Source organism: Nerophis ophidion, linkage group LG29 (genome assembly GCF_033978795.1).
Source record: "Nerophis ophidion isolate RoL-2023_Sa linkage group LG29, RoL_Noph_v1.0, whole genome shotgun sequence".
Taxonomy (NCBI): Eukaryota; Metazoa; Chordata; class Actinopteri; order Syngnathiformes; family Syngnathidae; genus Nerophis; species Nerophis ophidion.
The window spans coordinates 14927133-14954060 of record NC_084639.1 but is presented as its reverse complement, the minus strand read 5'-3'; the positions used below and the strand labels follow the sequence as shown (position 1 = coordinate 14954060).

General features: G+C 41.8%; 1 protein-coding gene across 1 annotated transcript in view; it reads left to right on the top strand.

Annotated features, from left to right (window-relative positions):
• The window catches only part of mgat4b (alpha-1,3-mannosyl-glycoprotein 4-beta-N-acetylglucosaminyltransferase B), a 93860-nt gene that overhangs the window by 3747 nt on the left and 63185 nt on the right, over window positions 1–26928 (top strand). The window lies entirely within an intron of this gene.

Below are 26928 nucleotides of genomic sequence, written 5' to 3'. Positions count from 1 at the left end.
GACCATCCAGAGTGCGGAGATGTCCCCAACCGATGCACAGGTGAGCGGTCCATCCCAGGGACATGACTCTGGACAGCCAGCACTTCATCCATGGCCAGCGGACCTGTGCCACTTTCCCCCCTCCACGAGGGAGAGGACAAAATTAAAGAAACGGCAGATCAACTGGTCTAAAAAGGGAGTCTATTTAAAGGCTAGAGTATACAAAATAAGTTTTAAGATGAGACTTAAATGCTTCTACTGAGGTAGCATCTCAAATTGTTACCGGGAGGGCATTCCAGGGTACTGGAGCCCAAATAGAAAACGCTCTATTGTCCGCAGACTTTTTTTGGGTTCTGGGAATCACTAATAAGTCGAAGTCCTTTGAACACAGATTTCTTGCCGGGACATATGGTACAATACAATCTGCAAGATAGGATGGAGCTAGACCGTGTAGTATTTTATACGTAATTACATCTTAAGTGCACAGGAAGCCAGTGCAGGTGAGCCAGTATAGGTATGTATGTAGGTATATATGTATATAAAGGTATATACAGTACAGGCGTAATGTGATCAAACTTTCTTGTTCTTGTCAAAAGTCTAGCAGCCGCATTTTGTACCAACTGTAATCTTTTAATGCTAGACATAGGAAGACCGGAAAATAATACGTTACAGTAACCGAGACGAGACGTAACGAACGCATGGATAATGATCTCAGCGTCGCTAGTAAACAAAATGGAGCGAATTTTAGCGATGTTACGGAGATGAAAGAAGGCTGTTTTAGGAACGCTTTTAATGTGTGACTCAAAGGAGAGAGTTGTGTCGAAGATAATACCCAGATTCTTTACCGAGTCGCCTTGTTTTATTGTTTGGTTGTCAAATGTCAAGGTGGTATTATTAAATAGAGGTCGGTGTCCAGCAGGACCGACAATCAGCATTTCAGTTTTCTTGGCGTTGAGTTGCAAAAAGTTAACTTTATTTGTCGCTGTTTATGTTTTCTGAATAAATTATGTGATAATGTTCATCAGTCAACTCATTGGTGTTAATTTTCTATCCATCAAGATAAAAAAATAAATAAAATTATTGTACTGTGTGTTGTTTATGTAGTTTGATTATTTTCCTGGACTGATGTACAAACCCCGTTTCCATATGAGTTGGGAAATTGTGTTAGATGTAAATATAAACGGAATACAATGATTTGCAAATCCTTTTCAACCCATATTCAGTTGAATATGCTACAAAGACAAGATATTTGATGTTAAAACTCATAAACTTTACATTTTTTTTGCAAATAATAATTAACTTAGAATTTCATGGCTGTAACACGTGCCAAAGTAGTTGGGAAAGGGCATGTTCACCACTGTGTTACATCACCTTTTCTTTTAACAACACTCAATAAACGTTTGGGAACTGAGGAAATTAATTGTTGAAGATTTGAAAGGGGAATTCTTTCTCATTCTTGTTTTATGTAGAGCTTCAGTCGTTCAACAGTCTTATTTTACGCTTCATAATGTGCCACACATTTTCGATGGGAGACAGGTTTGGACTACAAGCTGGCCAGGAAAGTACCTGCACTCTTTTTTTGCGAAGCCACGCTGTTGAAACACTTGTCTTGCTGAAATAAGCAGGGGCGTCCATGATAACGTTGCATGGATGACAACACATGTTGCTCCAAAACCTGTATGGACCTTTCAGCATTAATGGTGCCTTCACAGATGTGTAAGTTACCCATGCCTTGGGCACTAATACACCCCCATACCATCACAGATGCTGGCTTTTGAACTTTGCGCCTATAACAACCCGGATGGTTATTTTCCTCTTTGTTCCGGAGGACACCACGTCCTCTGTTTCCAAATATAATTTGAAATGTGGACTCGTCAGACCACAGAACACTTTTCCACTTTGCATCAGTCCATCTTAGGTGAGCTCGGGCCCGACCAAGCCGGCGGCGTTTCAGGATATTATTGATAAATGGGTTTGGCTTTGCATAGTAGAGTTTTAACTTGCACTTACAGATGTAGCGACCAACTGTGGTTACTGACAGTGGTTTTCTGAAGTGTTCCTGAGCCCATGTGGTGATATCCTTTACACACCGATGTCGGTTTTTGATGCAGTACCGCCTGAGGGATCAAAAGTATGTAATATCATCGCTTACGTGCAGTGATTTCTCCAGATTCTCTGAACTTTTTGATGATTTTACGGACCGTAGATGGTAAAATCCCTTAATTCCTTGCAATAGCTCGTTGAGAAATGTTGTTCTTAAACTGTTCGACAATTTGCTTACAAATTGGTGACCTTCGCCCCATCCTTGTTTGTGAATTACTTAGAATTTCATGGAAGCTGCTTTTATACCCAATCATGGCACCCACCTGTTCCCAATTAGCCTGCACACTTGTGGGATGTTTCATGTAACTGTTTGATGAGCATTCCTCAACTTTCTCCGTATTTATTGCCACCTTTCCCAACTTCTTTGTCACCTGTTGCTGGCATCAAATTCTAAAGTTAATGATTATTTGCAAAAAAAAATATGTTTATCAGTTTGAACATCAAATATGTTGTCTTTGTTGCATATTCAACTGAATATGGGTTGAAAATGATTCCCAAATCATTGTATTCCGTTTATATTTACATCTAACACAATTCCCCAACTCATATGGAAACGGCGTTTGTACTAACATCATGTGGATGTTAGATACAAAGAATTGCTATTGCGACATCTAGTGGACACGTTTAGAAGAGCTGTTTTTGTTGTAGTTTTTTTTTTTTTAAATGAGCAAACTCATCCCGCAGGCCAGATAAAAGCTGTTCGCGGGCCTGATCCGGCCCTCAGGCCGTACGTTGGACACCCCTGATGTAAGGGATGACCGTGTTGTGTAAACTTCACTCGCCCGTGCCTTAAAAGATGCACCGACGATGAGTTGACAGGCCAAGGGTTTGAGCTCATTGTTTAGAGCTGCTCCACTCGACTTATTTGGTGGGGTTTTGTAGTCGCTGGTTGGAAGAGAGCACGGACTGACTGGACTGGACTGGGTCAGGAGGACAACTGGTACTCAGTGCAGGTGGAAAACGTGTGTGAAGTTTCCCTCCAAAACCTCACCAGACTTGTCCCAATAGTTTGTGCTAAAATTGTGCTGCAGATTTTTTGTCTATATTATAGTTTTTAATTTAGTTAACGTTTTATGGTTTGTATGTTGCTAACATGTTGTTATTCATAACCTCCCCCCCTTGTCGAATCTCCCCAAACAGGTGTGAAAAATATTTTGTGCTACAATTGTGCTGTAACGTTTTATGTCTATATCAATCTGCGGTCCCCTCCGAGCTTTCTCATTGTTCCATTGGGTTGAGTTTTTCCTTGCCCTGATGTGGGATCTGAGCCGAGGATGTCGTCGTGGCTTGTGCAGCGCTTTGAGACACTCGTGATTTAGGACTATATGAGTAAACATTGACTGATTTTTGTGTGTATCGTAGTTTTTAATTTAGTTTTTAACGTTTTATGGTTTTTATGTTGCTAACATGTTATTATTCATAACCACCCCAACTTGTCAAAACCTTCCCAGACTTGTCCCAATAGTTTGTGCTACAATTGTGCTGCATTGTTTTTTTGTCTATATCATAGTTTTTTTTTTTGTTTTTAATGTTGTATGGTTTGTATGTTGCTAACGTGTCATTGTTCATAACCACCCCCAATTGTCAAAACCATCCCAGACTTGTCCCAATAGTTTGTGCTACAATTGTGCTGCAACGTTTTATGTCCATGTTGTAGTTTTTAATTTAGTTTTCAACATTTTATTGTTTATATGTTGGTAACGTGTTATTATTCATACCCATGCCCCCTGGTCGAATCTCCCCAAACTTGTCCCAATAGTTTGTGCTACAATTGTGCTGCAATGTTTTTGTCTATATCGTAGTTTTTAATTCAGTTGTTAACATTTTATGGTTTGTATGTTACTAACGGGTTATTATTCATAACCACCCCCATTTGTTGAATCTTCCCAAACTTGTCCCAATAGTTTGTGCTACAATTGTGCTGCAAAGTTTTTCGTCTATATTATAGTTTTTGATTTAGTTTTTAACATTTTACGGTTTGTATGTTGCTAACGTGTTATTATTCATAACCACCCCCTTTTTTGAATCTTCCCAAACTTGTTCCGATAGTTTGTGCTACAATTGTACTGCAACGATTCATGTCTGTATCGTAGTTTTTAATGTTTTATGTTTTGTATGTTGCTGATGTGTTATTATTCATAACCACCCCCACTTGTCAAAACCTTCCCAGTATTGTCCCAATAGTTTGTGCTACAATTGTGCTGCAACGTTTTACGTTCATATTGTAGTTTTTAATTTAGTTTTTAACATTCTATGGTTTGTTGTTGCTAACGTGTTATTATTCATACCCATCCCCCCTTGTCGAATCGCCCCAAACTTGTCCCAATAGTTTGTGCTATAATTGTGCTGCAACGTTTTTTTGTCTATGTTAATAGTTTTTAATTCATTTTTTAACCTTTTATGGTTTGTATGTTGCTAACGTGTTATTATTCATTACCACCCCCATTTATTGAATCTTCCCAAACGTTTGTGCTACAATTGTGCTGCAACATTTTTCTTGTCTGTATCGTAGATTTTAATTGAGTTTAACGTTTTATGGTTTGTATATTGCTAACGTGTTATTATTCAAAACCACCCCCCTTTTTTGAATTTTCCCAAACTTGTTCCAATAGTTTGTGCTACAATCGTGCTGCAACGATTCATGTCTATATCGTAGTTTTTCATTAAATTGTTTATGTTTTATGGTTTCTATGTTGCTGATGTGTTATTATTCATAACCACCCCCACTTGTCAAAACCTTCCCAGACTTGTCCCAATAGTTTGTGCTACAATTGTGCTGCCACGTTTTATGTCCATATTGTAGTTTTTAATTTAGTTTTTAACGTTGTATGGTTTGTTGTTGCTAACGTGTTATTATTCATACCCATCCCCCCCTTGTAGAATCTTCCCAAACTTGTCCCAATAGTTTGTGCTATAATTGTGCTGCAATGTTTTTTGTCTATGTTAATAGTTTTTAATTTATTTTTTAACGTTTTATGGTTTGTATGTTGCTAACGTGTTATTATTCATTACCACCCCCATTTGTTGAATCTTCCCAAACTTGTCCCAAACGTTTGTGCTATAATTGTGTTGCAACGTTTTTCTTGTCTGTATCGTAGATTTTAATTGAGTTTAACATTTTATGGTTTGTATGTTGCTAACGTGTTATTATTCATAACCACCCCCCTTTTTTGAATCTTCCCAAACTTGTTCCAATAGTTTGTGCTACAAATGTGCTGCAACGATTCATGTCTATATCGTAGTTTTTAATTTAGTTTTTAATGTTTAATGGTTTGTATGTTGCTGATGTGTTATTATTCAAAACCACTCCCACTTGTCACAACCTTTACAGACTTGGCCCAATAGTTTGTCCTACAATTGTGCTGCCACGTTTTATGTCCATATTATAGTTTTTAATTTAGTTTTTAACGTTTTATGGTTTGTTGTTTCTAACATGTTATTATTCATACCCGTCCCTCCTTGTCGAATCTCCCCAAACTTGTCCCAATAGTTTGTGCTATAATTGTGCTGCAATGTTTTTTGTCTGTTATAGTTTTTTATTTTGTTTTTAACGTTTTATGGTTTGTATGTTGCTAACGTGTTATTATTCATAACCACCCCCCTTTTTTTAATCTTCCCAAACTTGTTCCAATAGTTTGTGCTACAATTGTGCTGCAACAATCCATGTCTATATCATAGTTTTTAATTTAGTTTTTAATGTTCTGGTTGCCCCCCGGCTCAAAGCCTGTACGTTTGAGTTCAACCCAGTGGACGAGAGGGTAGCTTCCCTTCGCCTTCGGGTGGGGGGACGGATCCTGACTGTTGTTTGTGCTTACGCACCAAACAGCAGTTCAGAATACCCACCCTTTTTGGGTACACTCGAGGGAGTACTGGAAAGTGCTCCTCCGGGTGATTCCCTTGTCCTACTGGGAGACTTCAACGCTCATGTTGGCAACGACAGTGAAACCTGGAGAGGCGTGATTGGGAAGAATGGTCGCCCGGATCTAAACCCGAGTGGTGTTTTGTTATTGGACTTTTGTGCTCGTCACAGTTTGTCGATAACAAACACCATGTTCAAACATAAGGGTGTCCATATGTGCACTTGGCACCAGGACACCCTAGGCCGCAGCTCCATGATCGACTTTGTAGTTGTGTCATCGGATTTGCGGCCTTATGTTTTGGACACTCGGGTGAAGAGAGGGGCGGAGCTTTCTACCGATCACCACCTGGTGGTGAGTTGGCTGCGATGGTGGGGGAGGATGCCGGACAGACCTGGCAGGCCCAAGCGCATTGTGAGGGTCTGCTGGGAACGTCTGGCAGAGTCTCCTGTCAGACAAAGTTTCAATTCACACTTCCGGGAGAACTTTGAACATGTCACGAGGGAGGTGCGGGACATTGAGTCCGAGTGGACCATGTTCCGAACCTCTATTGTCGAGGCGGCTGATTGGAGCTGTGGCCGCAAGGTTGTTGGTGCCTGTCGTGGCGGTAATCCCAGAACCCGTTGGTGGACACCAGCAGTGAGGGATGCCGTCAAGCTGAAGAAGGAGTCCTATCGGGTTCTTTTGGCTCATAGGACTCCGGAGGCAGTGGACGGGTACCGACGGGCCAAGCGGTGTGCAGCTTTAGCGGTCGCGGAGGCAAAAACTCGGACATGGGAAGAGTTCGGGGAAGCCATGGAAAACGACTTCCGGACGGCTTCGAAGCGATTCTGGACCACCATACGGCGCCTCAGGAAGGGGAAGCAGTGCACTATCAACACCGTGTATGGTGCGGATGGTGTTCTGCTGACTTCGACTGCGGATGTTGTGGATCGGTGGAGGGAATACTTCGAAGACCTCCTCAATCCCACCAACACGTCTTTCTTTGAGGAAGCGGTGCCTGGGGAATCTGTAGTGGACTCTCTTATTTCTGGGGCTGAGGTCGCTGAGGTAGTTAAAAAGCTCCTCGGCGGCAAGGCCCCGGGGGTGGATGAGATCCGCCCGGAGTTCCTTAAGGCTCTGGATGCTGTGGGGCTGTCTTGGTTGACAAGACTCTGCAGCATCGCGTGGACATCGGGGGCGGTACCTCTGGATTGGCAGACCGGGGTGGTGGTCCCTCTCTTTAAGAAGGGGGACCGGAGGGTGTGTTCCAACTATCGTGGGATCACACTCCTCAGCCTTCCCGGTAAGGTTTATTCAGGTGTACTGGAGAGGAGGCTTCGCCGGATAGTCGAACCTCGGATTCAGGAGGAACAGTGTGGTTTTCGTCCTGGTCGTGGAACTGTGGACCAGCTCTATACTCTCGGCAGGGTTCTTGAGGGTGCATGGGAGTTTGCCCAACCAGTCTACATGTGCTTTGTGGACTTGGAGAAGGCATTCGACCGTGTCCCTCGGGAAGTCCTGTGGGGAGTGCTCAGAGAGTATGGGGTATCGGAATGTCTTATTGTGGCGGTCCGCTCCCTGTATGATCAGTGTCAGAGCTTGGTCCGCATTGCTGGCAGTAAGTCGGACACGTTTCCAGTGAAGGTTGGACTCCGCCAAGGCTGTCCTTTGTCACCGATTCTGTTCATAACTTTTATGGACAGAATTTCTAGGCGCAGTCAAGGCGTTGAGGGGTTCCGGTTTGGTGGCCACGGGATTAGGTCTCTGCTTTTTGCAGATGATGTAGTCCTGATGGCTTCATCTGGCCGGGATCTTCAGCTGTCACTGGATCGGTTCGCAGCCGAGTGTGAAGCGACCGGAATGAGAATCAGCACCTCCAAGTCCGAATCCATGGTTCTCGCCCGGAAAAGGGTGGAGTGCCATCTCCGGGTTGGGGAGGAGACCCTGCCCCAAGTGGAGGAGTTCAAGTACCTAGGAGTCTTGTTCACGAGTGGGGGAAGAGTGGATCGTGAGATCGACAGGCGGATCGGTGCGGCGTCTTCAGTAATGCGGACGTTGTATCGATCCGTTGTGGTGAAGAAGGAGCTGAGCCGGAAGGCAAAGCTCTCAATTTACCGGTCGATCTACGTTCCCATCCTCACCTATGGTCATGAGCTTTGGGTCATGACCGAAAGGATAAGATCACGGGTACAAGCGGCCGAAATGAGTTTCCTCCGCCGGGTGGCGGGGCTCTCCCTTAGAGATAGGGTGAGAAGCTCTGCCATCCGGGAGGAGCTCAACGTAAAGCCGCTGCTCCTCCACATCGAGAGGAGCCAGATGAGGTGGTTCGGGCATCTGGTCAGGATGCCACCCGAACGCCTCCCTAGGGATGTGTTTAGGGCACGTCCAGCTGGTAGGAGGCCACGGGGAAGACCCAGGACACGTTGGAAAGACTATGTCTCCCGGCTGGCCTGGGAACGCCTCGGGATCCCCCGGGAAGAGCTAGACGAAGTGGCTGGAGATAGGGAAGTCTGGGCTTCCCTGCTTAGGCTGCTGCCCCCGCGACCCGACCTCGGATAAGCGGAAGATGATGGATGGATGGATGGATGGATGTTCTATGGTTTGTGTGTTGCTAACGTGTTATTATTCATAACCACCCCCACTTTTCAGAACCTTCCCAGACTTGTCCCAATATTTTGTGCTACAATTGTGCTGCCACGTTTTATGTCCGTATCGTAGTTTTTAATTTAGTTTTTAACGTTTTCTGGTTTGTATGTTGCAAACGTGTTATTACTCATAACCGCCTTTCTTTGTAAAATCTCCCCAAACGTGTCCCAATAGTTTGTGCTATAATTTTGCTGCAAAGTTTTAGTCTATATCATAGTTTTTCATTTAGTTTTATGGTTTGTATGTTGCTAACGTGTTATTATTCACAACCACTCCCACTTGTGAAAACTTTCCCAGACTTGTCCCAATAGTTTGTGCTACAATTGTGCTGCAATGTCTTTTTGCCTATATTGTAGATTTTAATTGAGTTTTTAATATTTTATGGTTTGTATGTTGCTAACGTGTTATTATTCATACCCACCCACCCCTGCCCTCGTCAAAACCTCCCAAAACTTGTCCCAAACCTTTTGTGATACGTTTGTGGTAGTTTGTGATCCAGCATTTTCTGTGTAACTTTTATAGGTTATACATTAATGTTTGATGTTTTAAAGTTATTAATATGTAATTAAAGTGTTATTAATGATAAATGCCCCCCCATCCACTCTAATTGCGTCAGAATCTCCCCAAACTTGTCCCAATAGTTTGTGCTACAATTGTGCTGCAATTTTTTTGTCTATATCATACTTTTTAACTTACAAAAGCCAAAACCAGTGAAGTTGGCGCGTTGTGGAAATGGTAAATAAAAACAGAATACAATCATTTACAAAGCCTGTTCAACTTATATTCAATTGAACAGACTGCAAAGACAAGCTATTTAACCTTCAAACTGCTAAACTTTGGTGTTTTTTGCGAGTATTAGCTCATTTGGAATTTGATGCCTGCAACATGTTTCAAAAAAGCTGGCACAAGTGGCAAAAAAGACTGAGAAAGTTGAGGAATGCTCATCAAACACTTATTTGGAACATCCCACAGGTGAACAGGCTAATTGGGAACAGGTGGGTGCCATGATTGGGTATTGTGACAGTCGCTTGCTGTCGTGCGGGTTCCACGGACCACCAAGGAAGGACATTCTGTCGAAAAGGTTTAGACTTCTTTATTTTTCATTAAGAAAGTCTCTTGCCGGGTTGCTTTTCAGCCTTGTCGTTCCCCGCTGGCTCTTCTTTTCAGCTCTGTGCGTCGTCTTCTTCCTTACGCTCTCAGTCTCTCTCGTTCAGCGTCAGCTTCCCTCTGGCTCCTTCTCTCCTCTCCGCCTCCTCCCCTCACGTCCACGGTTGCCCCCTTTTTACACAGTGCGACAGGATTGTTTAATTGTGCCCTCTGCTGGGCCTTCTTGATGAGGGACCTGATGGTCGGCTCCAACTTCAGGTCCTGGGTGATGGTGGTGCCCAGGAAAGGGAAGGGGTACATGATGGAGATGGGGGTGTGAGATTGCATTAGGGCGAGGGGGGATGCTGGGACTGTGACTTTCCTAAAGTCCATGTCCATCTCCACTGTCTTCTTGGCGTTCAGTTCCGGGTTGTTGAGGCTGCACCAGGACGCCAGCCGGTCCACCCCTCACCTGTAGACGGACTCATCGCCATCCGAGATGAGCCTGATGAGGGTGGTGTCATCCGCAAACTTTATTGTCTTTACGGACTGGTGACTGGAGGTGCAGCAGTTTGTATACAGGGAGATGAGCCGTTGGGAAAGTACACGGCCCAGAGGAGTACCGGTGTTTGTGGTCCGACTGTCCAAGACAATCTTCCCCAGCCGCAAGTGCTGTCCCTGGTCCGTCAAGAAGTTAGTCCATCTGCAGAGGGAGTTGGGCAAGCTGAGCTGGTACAGCTTGTCTCGGAGCAGTCCAGGGAGGATGGTGTTAAAGGCAGAGCGGAAGTCCACAAACAGGATCCTGATGTAGGTTCCTGGGGAGTCCAGATGCTCCATGGATGAAGTGGAGGGCCAGGTTTACTGCATCATCCACAGACCTGTTGGCTCTTTAATCCTAGGAACACCACCCCTACCGCCAAGAATGGTGGTGGTAGTATTATGCTCTGGGTCTGTTTTGCTGCCAATGGAACTGGTGCTTTACAGAGAGTAAATGGGACAATGACAAAGGAGGATTACCTCCAAATTCTTCAGGACAACCTAAAATCATCAGCCCGGAGGTTGGGTTTTAGGCGCAGTTGGGTGTTCCAACAGGACAATGACCCCAAACACATGTCAAAAGTGGTAAAGGAATGGCTAAATCAGGCTAAAACTAAGGTTTTAGAATGGCCTTCCCAAAGTTCTGACTTAAACATGTGGACAATGCTGTAGAAACAAGTCCATGTCAGAAAACCAACACATTTAGCTAAACTGCGCCAATTTTGTCAAGAGGAGTGGTCAAAAATTCAACCAGAAGCTTGTGGATGGCTACCAAAAGCGCCTTATTACAGTGAAACTTGCCAAGGGACATGTAAGCAAATATTAACATTGCTGTATGTATACTTTTGACCCAGTAGATTTGGTCACATTTTCAGTAGACCCATAATAAATTCATAAAAGAACCAAACTTAATGAATGTTTTTTGTGACCAACAAGTATGTGCTCCAATCACTCTATCACAACAAATAAGAGTTGTAGAAATGATTGGAAACTCAAGACACCAATGACATTATGTTCTTTATAAGTGTATGCAAACTTTTGATCGCGATTGTATGCTGCCCTCCAAGCAACATCTTTTTCATGGACGCCCCTGCTTATTTCAACAAAACAATGCCAAGCTACGTGTTACAACAGTGTGGCTTCTTAGTAAAAGACTGGCCTGCCTGTAGTCCAGACCTGTCTCCCATTGGAAATGTGTGGTGCATTATGAGGCGTAAAATACCACAACGGAACAACTTAAGCTGTGCATCAAGCAAGAATGGGAAAGAATTCCACCTGAAAAGCTTTAAAAATTGGTCTCCTCAGTTACCAATTATTTAGTGAGTGTTGTTAAAAGGAAAGGCCATGTAACACAGTGGTAAAAATGCCCATGTGACAACTTTTTTGCAATGTGTTGCTGCCATTAAATTCTAAAAAAATTAAGTTTCTGTGTTTGAACATTAAATATAGTATTAACATAAAAACTAAAATAATAATAATATGAAAACTATAAATTGTTAATAACATAAAACTATAAGATAGTAATAACATAAAACTATAAGATAGTAATAACATAACTATAAAATAGTAATAACACAAAAACTATAAAATAGTAATAACACAAAAACTATAAAATAGCATTAACATCAAAACTATAAAATAGTATTAACATCAAAACTATAAAATAATAACATTACAATTATAAAATTGTAACATTAAAAACTATAAAATAGTAGTAACATAAAAACTATTAAAAATTAACATAAAAACAATAACATAGTAATTACATAAAAACTATAGAATAGTAAACAAAAAATCTATAAAATAGTAAACATAAAAACTATAAACCCCCCAAGACCCTGAACGGGACAAGCGGTAGAAAATTGATGGATGGATGGATGAATGGATGAACAAAACTATAAAATAGTATTTACATAAAGACTATAACATAGTAATAACATAAAGACTATAACATAGTTATAACATAACTATAAAATAGTAATAAGATTAAAACTATAACAGTAATAACATCAAAACTATTAAATAGTAATTACATAAAATAAATAATAAATGATAAATGGGTTGTACTTGTATAGCGCTTTTCTACCTTCAAGGTACTCAAAGCGCTTTGACACTACTTCCACATTTACCCATTCACACACACATTCACACACTGATGGAGGGAGCTGCCATGCAAGGCGCCAACCAGCACCCATCAGGAGCAAGGGTGAAGTGTCTTGCTCAGGACACAACGGACGTGACGAGGTTGGTTCTAGGTGGGATTTGAACCAGTGACCCTCGGGTTGCGCACGGCCACTCTTCCACTGCGCCACGCCGTCCCAAGAACTATAAAATAGTAATAACATCAAAACTATAGAATAGTTATAACATAAGAGCTATAAAATAGAAATAACATCAAAACTATAAAATAGTAATAACATCAAAACTATAAAATAGTAATAACACAAGAACTATAAAATAGTAATAACATAAGAACTATAAAATAGTAATAACATCAAAACTATCAAATAGTAATAAAATAAGAATCATAAAATATAAATAACATCAAAACTATAAAATAGTAATAACATAAGAACTATGAAATAGTAAAAACATCAACAATATAAAATAGTAATAATATAAGAACTATAAAATAGAAATAACATCAAAACTATTAAATAGTAATAACATAAGAACTATAAAATAGAAATATAATCAAAACTATAAAATAGTATTAACATAAGAACTATAAAATAGTAATAACATCAATATTATAAAATAGTAATATCATCGAAACGATAAAATAGTAATAACATAAGAACTATAAAATAGTAAAAACATCAAAACTATAAAATAGTAATAAAATAAGAATCATAAAATAGAAATAACATCAAAACTATAAAATAATAATAACATAAGAACTATAAAATAGTAAAAACATCAAAACTATAAAATAATAATAACATAAGAACTATAAAATAGAAATAACATCAAAATTATTAAATAGTAATAACATAAGAACTATAAAATAGTAATAACATCAAAATTATAAAATAGTAATAACATAAGAATTATAAAATAGAAATAACATCAAAACTATAAAATAGTAATAACATAAGAACTATAAAATAGAAATAACATCAAAACTATTAAATAGTAATAACATAAGAACTATAAAATAGTAATAACATCAAAACTATAAAATAGTAATAACAAGAATTATAAAATAGAAATAACATCAAAACTATAAAATAGTAATAACATAAGAACTATAAAATAGTAATAACATCAAAACCATAAAATAGTAATATCAGAACTATAACAGAAATAAAATCAAAACTATAAAATAGTAATAACATCAAAACTATAAAATAGTAATAACATCAAAACTATAGTGGTTATTTTAGCACAGTGGGCCACATTTGGGGAAATGGGCTTGACACAGGTGCATCGATGGGTGACCAACTGTTCAGTAGCAACAGCACTTTCCCACGGGGGACGCTTGTTTTGCTCAGCGGGACAAGTTGCGAGCAGCAACAAGTGCATTCAAGGGGGAAGCACTTGATTTTGGACTTTCGATATGACTGCTTCACGGTGGCAGAGGGGTTAGTGCGTCTGCCTCACAATACGAAGGTCCTGCAGTCCTGGGTTCAAATCCAGGCTCGGGATCTTTCTGTGTGGAGTTTGCATGTTCTCCCCGTGAATGCGTGGGTTCCCTCCGGGTACTCCGGCTTCCTCCCACTTCCAAAGACATGCACCTGGGGATAGGTTGATTGGCAACACTAAATTGGCCCTAGTGTGGGAATGTGAGTGTGAATGTTGTCTGTCTATCTGTGTTGGCCCTGCGATGAGGTGGCGACTTGTCCAGGGTGTACCCCGCCTTCCGCCCGATTGTAGCTGAGATAGGCGCCAGCGCCCCCCGCGACCCCGAAAGGGAATAAGCGGTAGAAAATGGATGGATGGATGGATATGACTGATTTGGAGGCCTCGTGTCCGAGGAGCGCTTGCTTCTTCGCACCGGACAGCTGTGAACATCAAGTGGCTCCTTGAGCATCACGTGACCTGGCGTGCAGGACAACCAGGGGGAAGAAGGGGGCGGGGCTTATCATGCAGATGTTTCCTGCTCGGACAAGTCAACACGCTGGAAGACTTTTATGAGGAGAGCTTCTTTTACGCTGTAGCGACATGCCACATGGGAGGAGACATCTGACGTCATCCTTCGTGGTGACATCTTTGTCATTTTGCTACATCACACCTTCATCTGGTCGTGTTTAAAAAAATTAAAATAAAATCACGTGAACACACCTGGACTTCATTGCAAACCAGTTCGGTGCGTGTCCGTGGGCGTGTTTGAGTAAAAAGAGCCGGACAAGTTCTGACTGGTCTTCTCGCAAAAAAAAAACAACAACTCTCTTTCGGTTCTGGCAGCGTGCGCGAGCAGGGTGTCCTTATATGGTCACGACGGGGGGGAAACACTCCTCCAACATGAATGAGTGACGATGAGAACATGATTTATCTTCAGCATCTGCTGGCTGATTGAAAGCAAAAAAAAAAAAAAATCTCCCTCGCGTCCACAGCTGAGTCACGCTGATGACATGCGCGCGCACACACGCGTTATTTTGCATGTCCCCCCCAACATGCGTGGAAAAACATGGCCCCTGGACGCAAACACCGTTCGAGCCCCCGAACAGCGCGGATCACGCGCACGCGCACTAGGTGTGCGTTATAGTGTTAGTCCCACTTTTTGCGATCGTGTCAGTGACGGTCACGTGGTCTCAATGGAATGTAATCAGTGCTGTGTTTAGGGGCAGTCGGACAACTCAGCTCCCTATACACACACACACACAGCGTTAAATGGAGATACGTAATCTTCCTCTCGAGACTTGTTGCTCGCTTCCTTGTTTTTTTTCCCACCTCATAAAAGCTGCATGAGCACCAACACAACTGAGGGACATTATGGGATGTTCGATTCCCGTGCGTTAAGGGGCGTGCGCGTAAATATTTCATGTGAGCTCAGTTGTTATTGTCGGCATCAGCGAGCGCGCACACTTAAACAATTACGTCTGGCTGGTCACGTGACCTCACAGTACCCTTACCTTATTTGGCGTGTGTGTGTGTGTGTGTGTGTGTGTGCGTGTGTGTGTGTGTGTGTGTGTGTGTGTGTGTGTGTGTGTGTAAAGTATCAGAAGGCCAACATGTGACCGAACGCCTGCAGCATGTGACTGTGATTTTACATTTTTGGACATGACCCTCGACCTGCGGTTGTTGCCTCACTTAGTGTGTGTGTGTGTGTGTGTGTGTGTGTGTGTGTGTGTGTGTGCGTGTGTGCGTGTGTGTGTGTGTGTGTGTGTGTGTGTGTGGTGCTAATTAGCAGTGATACAAAGGAGCTGCTTGTGTGAAAAAGATGATGAAGATTTTGCTGGCTTGAAGTGGACAAATGTAGATGAGGACTCGGCACTGACGTGTGTGTGTGTGTGTGTGTGTGTGTGTGTGTGTGTGTGTGTGTGTCGTTGTGTCCTGCCAGGCCACCATCTGCCGTAAACACATTTGTCTTGGGTGTTTGATCAGCTGACGTGAGAATGTGACATCCAAGTGCGCGTTAAAGGCCTAACGAAATGAGATGTTCTTATTTAAAACGGGGATAGCAGGTCCATTCTATGTGTCATACTTGATCATTTCGCGATATTGCCATATTTTTGCTGAAAGGTTTTAGTAGAGAACATCCACGATAAAGTTCGCAACTTTTGGTCGCTAGTAAAAAAGCCTTGCCTGTGCCGGAAGTCGCAGACGATGTGCGCGTGACGTCACGGGTCGTAGGGCTCCTCACATCCTCACATTGTTTATAATATGAGCCTCCAGCAGCAAGAGCTATTCGGACAGAGAAAACAACAATTTCCCCATTAATTTGAGCGAGGATGAAAGATTTCTGGATGAGGAAATTTAGAGTGACGGACTAGAAAAACAAAAAAAAACAAAAAAACCAAGGTGATTGCATTTGGACGGATTCAGATGTTTTAGACATTTAATAGGACAATTCTGGAAAATCCCTTATCTTTCTATTGTGTTGGTAGTGTTTTAGTGAGAACAAATAGTACCTGATAGTCGGAGGGGTGTGGCCACGGGTGTGTTGACGCCAGTCTCTGCGGGAAGTCACGGCAGCTGCAGCACAACAGAACTTCCGCTGATCTCCGGTAAGAGCCGGCTTATTTCCACAATTTTCTCACCGAAAACTGCCGGTTGACATGTAGTCGGGATCCATGTTCGCTTGACCGCTCTGATCCATAGTAAAGCTTCACCTCCGGGAATTTTAAACAAGGAATCAGCGTGTGTTTGTGTGGCTAAAGGCTAAAAGCTTCCCACCTCCATCTTTCTTCTTTGACTTCTCCATTATTAATTGAACAAATTGCAAAAGATTCAGCAACACAGATGTCCAAAATATTGTGTAATTATGCGATGAAAAGAGACGACTTTGAGCTGTGTGTGGTGCTGGGTTAAAATGTCCCCTTCAACCAATAACGTCACAAACACGCGTCCTCATTCCGCGACGTTTTCAACAGGAAACTCTGCGGGAAATTTAAAATTGTAATTTAGTAAACTAAAAAGGCCGTATTGGCATGTGTTGCAATGTTAATATTTCATCATTGATATATAAACTATCAAACTGTGTGGTCGGTAGTAGTGGGTTTCAGTAGGCCTTTAATGCGGTGCTTCTCAAATAGTGGGAAGGGGCGCCATGATAATGTTCCCTTCAGGGGGGGGTGTGAAAAAAATGTTCTCTAAAAAGATTGAATGCAATCTTCTTAAGTAGTGGGTTGCCAATGTATGTAGGGAGAAAGGGGGCGTGAGAGGTAATAACGTATTTAGATAGATAAAGAAATAAACATTCACTACAGGGGGGGCGGGGAAAAAAAAAGTTCTCCAGAAACATTTAATGCAGTCTTCTTAAGTAGCGGGGCGCCAAGCTATGTGTGGTGAAGGGGGTGTGAGAGGTAGTAACGTATTTACAAACCCCGTTTCCATATGAGTTGGGAAATTGTGTTAGATGTAAATATAAACAGAATACAATGATTTGCAAATCATTTTCAACCCATATTCAGTTGAATGCACTACAAAGACAACATATTTGATGTTCAAACTGGTAAACATTTAGTTTTTTGCAAATAATCATTAACTTTAGAATTTGGTGCCAGCAACACGAGACAAAGAAGTTGGGAAAGGTGGCAATAAATACTGAGAAAGTTGAGGAATACTCCTCAAACACTTTTTTTGAATATCCCACAGGTGTGCAGGCTAATTGGGAACAGGTGGGTGCCATGATTGGGTATGAAAGCAGCTTCCCAAAAAATGCCCAGTCTTTCACAAGAAAGGATGGGGCGAGGTACGCTCCTTTGTCCACAACTGTGTTAGCAAATAGTCAAACAGTTTAAAAACAACGTTTCTCAAAGTGCAATTGCAAGAAATTTAGGGATTTCAACATCTATGGTCCATAATATCATCAATCACTCCACGTAAGCGGCATTGCCGGAAACCAACATTGAATGACGATCAATTCGATCCCTCAGACGGCACTGTATCAAAAAACGACATCAATCTCTTAAGGATATCACCACATGTGCTCAGGAACACTTCAGAAAACCACTGTGTCTAAATACAGTTTGTTGCTACATCTGTAAGTGCAAGTTAAAGCTCTAGTATGCAAAGTGAAAGCCATTTATCAACAACATCCAGAAACGCCGCCGGCTTCGCTGGGCCCGAGATCATATAAGATGGACTGATGCAAAGTGGAAAAGTGTTCTGTGATCTGACGAGTCCACATTTCAAATTGTTTTTGGAAATATTCAACAGTGTCATGCGAAACAAAAGGAAAGCGAACCATCCAGACTGTTATCGACGCAAATTTCAAAAGTTAGCATCTGTGATGGTATGGGGGTGCATTAGTGCCCAAGGCATGGGTAACGTTACACATCTGTGAAGGCACCGTTAATGCTGAAAGGTACATAGAGGTTTTTGAACAACATATGCTGCCATCTAAGCGCCGTCTTTTTCATGGACGCCCCTGCTTATTTCCGCAAGACAATGCCAAGCCACATTCAGCACGTGTTACAACAGTGTGGCTTCATAAGAAAAGAGTGCGGGTACTTTGCTGGCCCGCCTGCAGTCCAGACCTGTCTCCCATCCGAAATGTGTGGTGCATTATGAAACTAGGGAGAGGTGGCGTGAGAGGTAATAATATATTTAGATAGATGAAGAAACAAACATTCACTTCAGTGGGCGTGAAAAAAAGTTCTCTCGAAACAATTAATGCAATCTTCTTAAGTAGTGGGGCGCCAATATAAGTAGGGAAAAGGGGGGTGCGAGGTAACAATGTATTTAGATGGATAAAGAAAGAAACATTCACTTCAGGGGGGGCGTGAAAAAAAATATGTTCCCAAGAAACGTTTAATTAAGTAGTGGGGCGGTTATCCCCTGGAAGGTGCCAAATAATGTAGGGAGAGGGAGAGCGTGAGCAATAATAATGTGTTAAGATGGATAAAGAAATAAACATTCACTTCAGGGGGGGCGTGAAAAAAAAAGTTCTCCAGAAACATTTAATGCAATCTTAAGTAGTGGGGCTCAAAGATATGAAGGGAGAGAGAGGCGTGAGATGTAATAACATATTTGGATAGATAAATAAATAAACATTCCCTTGAGGGGGGGCGTGAAAAAAATATGTTCCCAAGAAACATTTAATTAAGTAGTGGGGCGATTATCCCCTGGGAGGCGCCAAATAATGTAGGGAGAGGGAGAGCGTGAGCAATAATAATGTGTTAAGATAGATAAGGAAATAAACATTCACTTCAGGGGGGGGGCGTGAAAAAAAAGTTCTCCAGAAACATTTAATGCAATCTTAAGTAGTGGGGCTCAAAGATATGCAGGGAGAGAGGGGCGTGAGATTTAATAACATATTTGGATAGATAAATAATAAACATTCCCTTGAGGGGGGCGTGAAAAAAATATGTTCCCAAGAAACATTTAATTAAGTAGTGGGGCGGTTACCCCCTGGGTGGTGCCAAGATATGTAGGGAGAGGGAGAGCGTGAGAAGTAATGTATTTAGATGGATAAAGAAAGAAAAATTCACTTTGGGTGTGGGGGGGCGTGAATAAAAAGTTCTCCTAGAAACATTTAATGCAGTCTTAAGTAGCGGGGCACCAAGGTCCAGTATGTAGGGAGAGGGCGTGGTAGGTATTATTGAATTAGATAGATAAAGAAACAAACATTCACTTCAGGGGGGGCGTGAAAAAAAAGTTCTCCAGAAACAATTTAATGCAATCTTCTATTTAGATAGGTAAAGAAATAAACATTCACTCATTCATTCATTCATTGCACTCTTTTACTATGAAGCCACACTGTTTTTGCTGAAATAAGCAAGGGCGTCCATGATAACGTTGCTTGGATGGCTACGTAGGTTGCCCCAAAACCTGTATGGACCTTTCAGCATTAATGGTGCCTTCACAGATGTGTAAGTTACCCATGCCTTGGGCACTAATACACCCCCATTCCATCACAGATGCTGGATTTTCAACTTTGCGCCTAGAACAATCTGGATTGTTCTTTTCCTATTTGTTCCGGAGGACACGACGTACACAGTTTCCAAAAAACAATTTGAAATGTGGACTCGTCAGACCACAGAACACTTTTCCACTTTGCATCAGTACATCTTAGATGAGGTCGGGCCAAGCCAAGCCGGCGGCGTTTCTGGGTGTTGTTGATAAACGGCTTTGGTTTTGCATAGTAGAGTTTTTGACTTGCACTTACAGATGTAGCGATCACCTGCAGTTACTGTAAGTGGTTTCATGAAGTGTTCCTGAGACCATGTGGTGATATCCTTTACACACTGATGTCGCTTTTTGATGCAGTACCGCCTGAGGGATCAAAGGTCCGTAATATCATCGCTTACATGCAGTGATTTCTCCAGATTCTCAGAACCTTTTGATGATATCACGGCCCGTAGATGGTGAAGTCCTTAAATTCCTTGCAACAGCTCGTTGAGAAATGTTGCTCTTAAACAACTTGCTCACGCATTTGTTGACAAAGTGGTGACCCTCGCCCCGTCCTTGTTTGTGAATGACTGAGCATTTCATGGAAGCTCCTTTTATACCTAATCATTGCACCCACATGTTCCCAATTAGCCTGCACACCTGTGGGTTGTTCCAAATAAGTGTTTGATGAGCATTCCTCAAACTTTCTCAGTCTTTTTTGCCGCTTGTGCCAGCTTTTTGGAAACATATTGCAGGCATCCAATTCCAAATGAGCTAAACTTTGTAAAAAAACAACGTTTCTCAGTGTGAACATTAAAATATCTTGTCTTTGCAAGTCTATTCAATTGAATATACAAACCCCGTTTCCATATGAGTTGGGAAATTGTGTTAGATGTAAATATAAACAGAATACAATGATTTGCAAATCCTTTTCAACTCATATTCAGTTGAATGCACGACAAAGACAAGATATTTGATGTTCAAAATCATAAACTTTATTTTTTTTTTGCAAATAATAATTAACTTCGAATTTCATGGCTGCAACACGTGCCAAAGTAGTTAGGAAAGGGCATGTTCACCACTGTGTTACATCACCTTTTCTTTTAACAACACTCAATAAACGTTTGGGAACTGAGGAAACTAATTGTTGAAGCTTTGAAAGTGGAATTATTTCCCATTCTTGTTTTATGTAGAGCTTCAGTCGTTCAACAGTCCGGGGTCTCCGCTGTTGTAATTTACGCTTCATAATGTGCCACACATTTTCGATGGGAGACAGGTTTGGACTGCAGGCGGGCCAGGAAAGTACCCGCACTCTTTTGTAATGAAGCCAGGCTGTTGTAACACTTGTCTCGCTGAAATAAGCAGGGGCGTCCATGATAACGTTACTTGGATGACAACATGTGTTGCTTCGAAACCTGTATGGACCTTTCAGCATTAATGGTGCCTTCACGGATGTGTAAATTACCCATGTCTTGGGCACTAATGCACCCCCATACCATCACAGATGCTGGCTTTTCAACTTTGCGCTTATAACAATCTGAATAGTTATTTTCCTCTTTGGTCCACAGTTTCTAAAAAACAATTTGAAATGTGGACATGTCAGACCACAGAACACTTTTCCACTTTGGATCAGTCCATCTCAGATGAGGTCGGGCCAAGCCAAGCTGGCGGCGTTTCTGGGTGTTGTTGATAAATGGCTTTGGTTTTGCATAGTAGAGTTTTTGACTTGCACTTACAGATGTAGCGATGAACTGCAGTTACTACTCAGTGGCCTAGTAGTTAGAGTGTCCGCCCTGAGATCGGTAGGTTGTGAGTTCAAATCCCGGCCGAGTCATACCAAAGACTATAAAAACGGGACTCATTCCTTTCCTGCTTGACACTCAGCATCAAGAGTTGGAATTGGGGGTTAAATGTCCAAAAATAATTCCCGGGCGCGGCACCGCTGCTGCCCACTGCTCCCCTCACCTCCCTGGGGGTGATCTAGGGTGATGGGTCGAATGCAGAGACTAATTTCACCACACCAAGAATGTGTGGGACAATCATTGGTACTTTAACTTTGTAAGTGATTTTCTGAAGTGTTCTTTAGCCCATGTGGTGATATCCTTTACACACTGATGTCACTTTTTGGTGCAGTACCGCCTGAGGGATCAACGGTCCGTAATATCATTGCTTACGTGCAGTGATTTCTCCAGATTCTCAGAACCTTTTGTTGATATTACGGACCGCAGATGGTGAAATCCCTAAATTCGTTGCAAAGCTTGTTAAGAAATGTTGCTTTTGAACAACTTGCTCACACATTTGTTGACAAAGTGGTGACCCTCGCCCCGTCCTTGTTTGTGAATGACTGAGCGTTTCATGGAAGCTGCTTTCATACCTAATCATGGCACCCACATGTTCCCAATTAGCCTGCACACCTGTGGGATGTTCCAAATAAGTGTTTGATGAGCATTCCTCAAACTTTCTCAGTCTTTTTTGCCACTTGTGCCAGCTTTTTGGAAACATATTGCAGGCATCCAATTCCAAATGAGCTAAACTTTGTAAAAAACAACAACGTTTCTCCGTGTGAACATTAAATATCTTGTCTTTGCAGTCTATTCAATTGAATATAAGTTGAAAAGGATTTGCAAATTATTGTATTCTCTTTTTATTTACCATTTACACAACGGTTTGTATTTTCTCTTATTTTTACACCGACGTCTTCTTCTTCTCTTGTGAATTGAGCGTTGTTAATCTGGTCCTCAAACATTCCAACATAAACTCGTTCATGTGTTTTGAAAAAGCGACTTCAAAGACGTTTTTTTTCCAAGTGCGTAAACGTCACGACCGACACTCGTGGACCTGATGGCGGCCTTCAGGCTGTCTGAGGGGACGTTACACACAGAGCGTCTGTTCTCAGCGCCGGTCAGGCACTTCCTGTCACACAAGGCCAGCAGTGTGCCGCCCGCCAACAGAACCGCGTGATCCGCTACCAGGTTCTTCTCAGGCCTTTGGAACTGAACCGGTCTTGTCTGCTGGAGTGATTAGCGGAGTGCAGGGAAAGCATTTTCTCTGTTATCATAACTGCACTAAGCCCCACCCTGCTGGCGAATGTGAAGACAGGAAGTGCGTGTTTTCTGCTTCCTGTCTGCGCACCGTGCCTTCCTGGAGCCCGCAGGAAGTCTTCTGTTGCTTCGTCATCTCCTTCTATAATGTTGACGTCCAGAAAATTCCTGCGGAAATTTTGATGGGCCTGTGGTCTGCGCTGTGAAGCTAAAAAACTAGCATAAAACGTTAGCATGCTAACGTCAGCTTGTTAGTCACCATTCTTTGAAGACGGACACATGTCTCAAAAGCCAAGCAGTTTCGGTGTAAATGATTCAAATGTGCTAAAATGTTAGCATAAAAAACATTTGCATGCTAATATTAGCATGATAACATAGCAATAGTTAGTATACTTCTGAGATGGCGCTGTCACGCCAAATTTCTTCCCCCCTACAAAAACCTTCCCCCCCCGTTTTGTTAACGCTATATTATAAAAACATAACGCTATATTATAAAAATACAGATGTTTTGTTAACGCTATATTATAAAAAAGAATTAAAAAAATTTTTTACAAACACAAGCTATGGGATGACATAAGAGGAAACGTGACCCCGGAAGTAAATGCGTCATCCCATAGCTTGTGTTTGTAAATTGTTTTTTAATTTTTTTTATAATATAGCGTTAACAAAACGTCTGTATTTTTATAATATAGCCTTATATTTTTATAATATAGCGTTAAGAAAACGTCTGTATTAATCATGACCCCGGAAGTAAATGGGGGGGGGGGGGGGGGGGAGTTTTTGTAGGGGGGAAGAAATTTGCCGTGACAGCGCCAATTCTCAAAATCCATTATCTTTTGGTTTAAATGACTAAAATCAGCTAAAATGCAAGCAAAAGACGTTAGCATGTTAATGTTAGCATGCAGCCATAGTATAAGTTAGCAAACTTCTCAAATGGCAAGTATCAAAATCCCTGGTGTTTAGGTCCAAGGGAATGAAATTATCTAAAATATTAGCATAACACGTTAGCATGCTAACATTAGCATGATACTATAGTAAAAGACTGCGTAATTCTAAGATGGCGCTAAGCATCGAAAAGTCGTGATTTTTCAGTTGAAACAAAGGCAATTAGCAAAATGCTATCATAAAACGTTAGCATGCTACATTAGCATGATAACATAGGAGAAGTTAGCATTTTTCCAAGATGGGGCCTATTACAAAAATCAATGATTTTTAGGTTCATAGTAAAACATTTATTGAAAAATGTTAGCATACAATATGGCCACCACACAACATTAGCAGCGCTTGTTAACATGTTAATCATCTCTGACGCACACTGTCATCTGACACCGTGACCTCAACAACCTTCAAAACTAAAAAAAAAAATACCTCACCAAACCGACATCTTGGAGCCCACAGGAAGGCTTTTGTTGGATTGTGAATTTAATTAAATAAAATTTGCTAAAATGCAAGCACCAGACATTAGCATGTTAATGTTAGCAAGCAGCCATAGGATCAGTTAGCGAACTTCTCAAATGGCAAGTATCAAAATCCCTGGTATTTAGGTTCAAGGGAATAAAAGTATCTAAAATATTAGCATAAAATGTTAGCATGCTAACATTAGCATGATCACATAGGAAAAGTTGGCATTCTTTTAAGATGGTGACCTGGACCAAAATCCATGATTTTTATGTTTATACAAAAAACTTTTCTTTTTTTTAAATGTTAGCATGCTAGCAAACAACAGGAATAAACTTCTATTTTTCCTCCAAAATGTGTCATGTCTGATCATGATTTTGTGTGACGGTGCTGCCCTGAGCATCCCCGATCTCGTTGGTTCTTGAAGCTAAGCAGTGTCTGGCCTGGTTAGTACTTGGGTGGGAGACTGCTTAGGAATATCAGGTGCTGTTGTTGACTATTTTTTTCATACGGTGTTGATTTGGAAATGGTTGCCTAGGCATTTTTTTGGCGTGGCACCGAACGGAGATGTTGACATGCGGGGTTTCAAGCACTCTTCTACATCTAGAGCAGGGGTGTCAAACTCAAATACAGAGTGGGCCAAAATTCTAAACTGAACAAAGCCGCGGGCCAAAGTTGATCAACTTAACATTTTAATAGGGACCCAAACAAGTTTTGCATAGAATATTGAACAAGCAAGGCTTATATAACTTTATAGTGACATGCAAAATCCAGTTTTCTTGGTAAATATTTCAGCGTCCCAGAAGAGTTAGTGCTGCAAGGGATTCTGGGTATTTCTTCTGTTGTGTTTATGTTGTGTTACGGTGTGGATGTTCTCCCGAAATGTGTTTGTCATTCTTGTTTGGTGTGGGTTCACAGTGTGGTGTAACAGTGTTAAAGTTGTTTATACGGCCACCCTCAGTGTGACTTGTATGGCTGTTGACCAAGTATGCATGGCATTCACTTGTGTGTGTGTAGAAGGCGCATATATTACATGACTGGGCCGGCACGCTGTTTGTATGTAGGAAAAGCGGACGTGACGACAGGTTGTAGAGGATGCTAAAAGCAGTACCTTTTAAGGCACACCCCCAATATTGTTGTCTGGGTGGAAATACGGGAGAATGGTTGCCCCGGGAGATTTTCGGGAGAGGGGCACTGAAATACGTGATTCCCCTGGAAAGATCGGGAGGGTTGGCAAGTATGAGAATTAGCGTTGAATGCGCCACTGTATAATACCGGCAGGCCAGCTCCAATGTTAATTTATTATTGCCTCAATGGCCGAATGAAATTACACGGCGGGCCAAATTTGGCCCGCGGGCCAGAGTTTGATCTCCGTGCTCTTGCGGGGGACTTTTCAAATTATGCTACGTATTAGCAGTAATGCTACTTTTTGTAGCAATGCTTTTGCCCCACACTTGCCAAATTACGGTTGTCTGTTCAACATCTTCCCGCTTGAAGCCAAACCCTGTTGTTTTTCTTGGGAATTAATTATTCCTTAATTTGTTACCAGATTCGCACATTCTTTCTCTCGTATTACCAATCGCACCACAGCTAACGTTATCCATGCTGCTACCTCTCTGCTCCGCGAGGGCGTATACGTATGTGACGCATGCAAGAAGGTGCGCTTGTTTTAAGTCTCTGTGAGAAGGAGAAACAACAAAGAGTGAGAAACGCATGCAGTGTAATGCCCGCAGCTAAAAGCAACTGCGTGAGAACGTATACTCCATTATCACGATATAGTAATTTTCTGTATCGCACAGAGACAAACCCGCGATATATCGAGTATATCCATATATCGCCCAGCCCTAGTCTGCAGTTTCCTGAAAAAGGCCATTATAAAAGTAGTGTACCTAATCAATAGGCCCATTGAGGGTTTAGTTGAGTCTTTATTTGAAGGGACAATGCACAGAAACATTAAGCTCAAAGATAGATGTTCTGTACCAGATTATAGCTAAATAGCTAATTTCCATCTGTACTCCCAAACTACCTAAATTAAAGGGATACAAAAATCATGTAATACAATTATGACTATAAAATCATACCATATCCATCCTTCCATCCATTTTCTACCGCTTATTCCCTTTCGGGGTCGCGGGGGGCGCTGGCGCCTATCTCAGCTACAATCGGGCGGAAGGCGGGGTACACCCTGGACAAGTCGCCACCTCATCGCAGGGCCAACACAGATAGACAGACAACATTCACACTCACATTCACACACTAGGGCCAATTTAGTGTTGCCAATCAACCTATCCCCAGGTGCATGTCTTTGGAGGTGGGAGGAAGCCGGAGTACCCGGAGGGAACCCACGCATTCACGGGGAGAACATGCAAACTCCACACAGAAAGATCCCGAGCCTGGATTTGAACCCAGGACTGCAGGACCTTCGTATTGTGAGGCAGACGGACTAACCCCTCTGCCACCGTGAAGCCCTATAAAATCATACCATATCACATAATCAAATTAAGAAAAGTCATAAAATGCCATTTCATGGACACATACTTAAAGGCCTACTGAAATGAGATTTTCTTATTTAAACGGGGATAGCAGGTCCATTCTATGTGTCATACTTGATCATTTTGCGATATTACCATATTTTTGCTGAAAGGATTTAGTAGAGAACATCGACGATAAAGTTTGCAACTTTTGGTCGCTAATAAAAAAGCCTTGCCTTTACTGGAAGTAGCAGACGATGTGCGCGTGACGTCACTGGTTGCAGGGCTCCTCACATCCTCACATTGTTTATAATGTGAGCCACCAGCAGA